Raw genomic sequence first — 6,069 nt, forward strand, 5'->3', positions numbered from 1 at the left:
TAATTTTCAGCTAATAAGTACAAAATACCTCATTTATAATTTGCAGTACAATTTCTAAATGACCAAATGTGTGGGTGTATCCTGATGGATCTGGACTTTCCGATAAGCTGTACACGTACTTCTATCATATTATTTAAAATCCTTCCAGCCATTTAAGAGCATAATTGCTTGTGTTTATGCATCTCTAATCAAGTCTACATAAAAATGTCAAATTGATCTGCCGAGGTAGCCAAAATAAGTCATGAATTTAAAATTTGTATTACATCAGGGTAGCATATAATGTCCATCAAAATATTAGGACATAAAAATGCACCCAAAAGCATTCTACATTTGAAATCTACGCAACAAATGATTCTGCATCATTTGCACAATTTAATATCAAAGACAAAGCAATAAATAAAAGTATATAGGCCTAGAAATTGTAAATTCCAAAATTAAAAATCCTACTGTGAGATTCTACAGAATCCACTACACTTTAGCTTTGAAAACCTAATGCACATTCTGTATAAATATGCAGTATAGAACACTGCACCACTTAACAAAACACTGCATTATGGGATCACTATGATCATGTATAACAACTACAAGAAAATTTCCATTCATGAACTGTTTCTATTCATACATAACCAATGCAGTAGGTAATAGCTAGCCCTAACCCTTATGTACACAGACTTTCTAAACACCACATTTGTCAAAATAAGCAAGCTAAGCAGCAAACTGCATGGACTATTGAACCATCCGTGCCACCTATGGTATATTTTACAGCAAAATGTGATGACAAACTAAATACATGTACATTGTTTATAAAGATGCCTACACTGAACAAGCAGCATTCTACTTTGAAGCATAATGATCATCCTGAAACACCTAATACCCACTGGGAATTAAACAATTTCAACTCTGGGCGACCTATTATTCCATTTCTACCAACTGATAAAATTATTAGATACAAACACCACTGAAAATTAATATAATGCATGTTTCCAAGATGATATTCAAGTACAACACTCTAGTACATTTATATTTAAAACAGACATCAACAGTTCATACTAGTTTTAACAGTATTTCTCTTTAAATCAGTTTTTTTTACTTATACATCAGAAAAATTAAATAATAATAATAAAAATCTTCAAGTCTCAAGAAGCATGTTGGATGCCACAAAATAATTTTCAAAATTAAAACGACAAATGAAATAATTCATTTTTCATTTTTTTTAAAACCCAAATTAGGTACATGTACCATTCATGTTTTTAGTGAAATCCATTATTAATGTAATTTTACAGTGCTAACTTTCAGACCAAGCTTCTGATACTATTTTGAAATATAAAATGATTCTAAATTCTACTAAGTGGCTATGGTATGTTACACACAAATGGAGTAACTGTAAAATCACAATAAACTGAGAAAATTGTGAAGTTTTACATTCAGTAATTTATTTATTAGAGCAGTAGTTTTTCATTAAAAAACAATCATGCCTCTTTAACCATAAAGATTTTTATTCACACACATCAGTCATGTATACATATTCTACTCATATGAACATTTGTAAGGAAGATATATAATGAAAATTAACACAATAACAATCAGATACTGTCAGAACATACAACATATAATGGCATTTAAAAATATATCTGCCATGTCCACTGAAAAACTATGTCACATTGTGTATACCCATTTGTACGAAACTAACATCTAAAACATTTAACAGCTGCACACAAACATTTGTGTTCTGTTTGAAGACAGAATTCTATTGCTAAAAATATACAATTTATTACCGAATAGAGATTTTACCAGTGGCAAGTTGAAAGCTGAATTCAATGAGCTCTTTGTTAGTGGCACTCACCCTGTATTCAAACAAATCCACGTTTCAGTACTTTTTATATATAACAGATAATGGATGCCACCGAGTTCTAAGCAGCAGATAATTTGAATTGCAGTTTGCTTTAGATTACTTTATGTTATGTAAATAACTTATATATAAATGAATGAGCACTGCCAATTCGAATTGCAATTGGTTTTAGATTACTAAAATGGGTTATATATGTAAATTACTTACATATAAATGGTGCCCCTTTGCTCCTTAATTTTGCACATAAAAAAAAAAAAATAATAATAATAAAAAAAAGTTTAAAAAGTCAATGTCAAAATGGTCATCATTCAACATAATCTGGTTAGTTATTAACGATAAATTGTGAATGCTGATGTAACAGCTGAAGTAAAATTATAAACATTAGCTATTTTTGTTTTCGCCAGTACAACTTCAGTGAAGAGATACTAGTAAACAATTTTATAAATTCAATGCTCATTTATGTTGTAGAAAATTAGACACCAATAGATACAAAGCAATTAGTTTCACACATCTGAATAAGTATTTGTTTTTATAACAGGATGATTCCAGAAAATATAATTGTACCATTAAGAAACTTAGAATGTAAATCTACATGTACTGGTGTAGATATGAATACTAAACAAAGCGATGTAAATGCTGAGAAACAGCAACACATAAACCCCACGAATACCATAACACCTTACACATACAGACACATTAACAACAGTCGACAACTTTCAAAAAACATCTGGCTTAGAGTCAGATGTACACAAGAAAAATATCCATGTAGTAAATAATTAGAGAAATTAAATTTAACATTTATTGAAAAGCTCACTTCACATTTAGAAAGGAACATTTTTAAAACGATTATCCAAAAATATAATACTAATAATTACACAACATCAAACTTGACATGTAAATATTTCCTAATGGCATGTAAATTTAATTATATTTATGCCACAACTATTTCCATAAAACCTATCAAATAATTTCTGAACCTAAAATAAAAACACAATTGTTTCACAAAAAGTTGGTTCTCAATACAACTTCCAAAAAGAAATATTTGTTAAACTTTAATACAAATTTGAAAAGAAAACATCAACCATTTTCATCTACAGTACACATTTTCACAGAACATTCAAAAACACATGGACTGTTAACCTAACGACACCTAACAAACTAAAAATGAAATTTATTAAAGGTTCATATAACAACCACCAACGATGAATAAAGGCATGACGAGAATGCTGCAGCTAAAATGTACGGTACAATTCAGATCTTTGTGACTATTGTTATTAGATATATTGAGAAAAAATTTGAAATTTCAATAAAAATCCACTATGGTATGTAGGTTCCATCATAATAGTCTGTTTTGTTTTGTTTAACGACACCACTAGAACACATTGATTTATTAATAATTGGCTATATTTTCCACCAGTAGCAGGGATCTTTTATATGCACCATCCCAGTCCCATCATAATAATAAAATAACTGAACTAGATTTGAACAAATATTTCTCCAGTAATTAATACCGGTAATAAATACAATGACAAAACAGCCAAAGTACAAAATCTGATGCAATTATTTTAATTAATATTTATTAAACTTTTAAAATTTTTTACTTTCAATTTACATTTTACTGTATTAAAAAAGAAAAAAGAAAAAAAAAGGGAGTAAATTTAAGACTTTACTAAAACAAAAGAACTATAGTGCTGTCGGAAATAGAATAAAAACTATTTTTGTTGATTATTTCTTAAATATTAAACAGACAAGTAAATATTTTGTAAATATCTATTTAATTATAGTCTACCTAATTTAGCATTTACTTGTTTTGGCTCTCATTGATGTACAAGGTGGTGTTTACTCTTGAAATTAAAGAAATATGTCGGTAAACAGGTGATTTGTGCACTTTATTAGAACAGACTATAACAAAGTTTGGTCAACGTATATCAATTTCATTGCTGTTACAATATGTGAGGGACGGTTTCTGATGATGGTTTACCCCTATTCCTCTCCAAAATATTAGTAGACATTTATAAGTAACTTTTGAGCAAAACTGTCAAGAACCATTTTGAGTTTGTGATCTATTTTCACAAGTTGCATGACAGCTATTACAAATCATGTTTTTATTAAATTTTACTTTAGCATTTAAAGACTACACCTTTAACTATATGCCCATAAATGATTATAGAAAATGATTTTATCTACTAGTAGAAAATAAATTTTTATTGGAGAATCTTTATCACAAACAGATGCTCACATGTAACTTCTGATATAGCACCTTTAACCTTCCGAGTACTGCAGGCGAGATATCTCGCCCGATGTCACGTCAGTCAACATTCTGTACACTGTACACAGTGCATTCCCTAATTCATATTTCCCGCCGTTTTGCACATGACACTCACCAGAAACAAATATAATAAAAGAAAAAAGATTTTTTTTCAAAATGGTGGCTTTTGTTATGATTTTTTCAATTTAAAATACCTTGAAATTTTGAGTTCAAAAAGTCGTTTTCGGCAAGTATTTTTGCTTGACAACAATGGCGGCACGTCCCGGTCATCTTCAGGGATCGATAGCTGATTGTGACAGCTAATTTGATAATAAATTTGATCATTTTACCAACAACGAAAATTACCAAATATTGCAATATGAATCGTAGTTCGGGTTTAAAAAAAAATTCTGGTCACAAAATCACTGTTATCGGGGAATAATGGACACAAATACTGGACAGCTGGCCACAAATGCCCGCAAGTAAACGCAACTTTTAATTTTTTTTGCCTAATTTTAATCACCATTAGCTGATCTAAAAATAATAAAAATTACAAAAAAGACACGAAAATAATACTTACAGATTCATATATAGAGGATAATAAACGAGTTACCAGTTATTATCAATTTTATGTACAGAGTGAAAATTATTTCACGAGGGACATAAATTTGATAATAACTGGAACAGAGTTTGTTATTCTATTTATTACCTAAGCTATTTTTTTTTCTAAAAAGCTTTATTGTCCACGCACATGCACGAAGGCCAACCTGTATAAAAATGATGTAAACCACTAAATACGCACTGTTCTGAGAATTACTATAACATAATTTAATCACGTTCATAGATAATTAAAAACACACACAAGTTCTCTTTATTCTGCTTCAAACTCTATAATTAACTGCATTAAAATGACATTTTGTTATTAATTTAACACCAAAAACAGAGACCCGTAAATGCAAACTCTTTAAACTACATGACGTCATTTTGGGTTTGTCAAATCGTAATGACGTCATATTTAGTACCAACAAAGTCATTGGTTTGTAAGCATCAAATTATCCAATAGTATTGTTCGTTAAACCAATGCAGAATATTTCTCACTGAGAAAATATTTTTCCCTGTTATGAGTGACCGCTGGGGTAATAAATGAACTTTATTTCATGTATTTATAAAACATTTAAGTGAATATATGTGAGTAAAAATTATAAACTTGTACCCTCTCAACGTGGTTTTTGTTAAAAATTAATCCAGTACTCTAAAGGTTAAGTGGTTGCAAGATTGTGTAAATTTCTACTGTATTTATATTGAAAAGCCAGTGGCAGCCTAAACAATGTCACAATTACAATGTCATGGCCATTAATGGCCAATTGCAAAAGCCGGACCTAACAATGACATCAAAACAGTTTCTTGATATTTTTAACGCCACTGTTTCTAACCTGTTTGTAATGTTTTTAATCATGTATCAGAATTTTTGTTTAGTACGAAGCTTGTAAATTAATATCACATAATCGGAGTACTTGTAATGTTTGTATTAAATGTCAACATTTCCAGTCTAATTAGCTCGCTAATTTATACAGAGCAGAACGTTGTTGTAATGTATTTCGTTATATTACATGTAATTATATATATATATATTATACATATATAATTTTCGGCAAATATATATGTATATATTTTTTAAGGCTGTCGTTTAAAAGTTATAAAACAATGTCGAAACTGTAAATGATCAATAGGACTGTGCTTAGTTTCGGTTCACTGCCTCATATCCAGCTTGACCCGACCTCGTTTGAATATGTAATTTTTGCACATGGCATGCTAGTTAGGTTACAGAGAAACATGTTTTGCAATATACTAGTAATTTTCATTTGTGCCCTTTTTTTGCTCCACGTTTTGTAACCATACTGGAACAAATAAAATATTATCATGTATTTTTTCTTTCTTCGCAGCTAATGCAAGATTACGAACAAAGCATTGT

This window comes from Gigantopelta aegis, chromosome 2 (genome assembly GCF_016097555.1).
Source record: "Gigantopelta aegis isolate Gae_Host chromosome 2, Gae_host_genome, whole genome shotgun sequence".
In the NCBI taxonomy this organism is placed as follows: domain Eukaryota; kingdom Metazoa; phylum Mollusca; class Gastropoda; order Neomphalida; family Peltospiridae; genus Gigantopelta; species Gigantopelta aegis.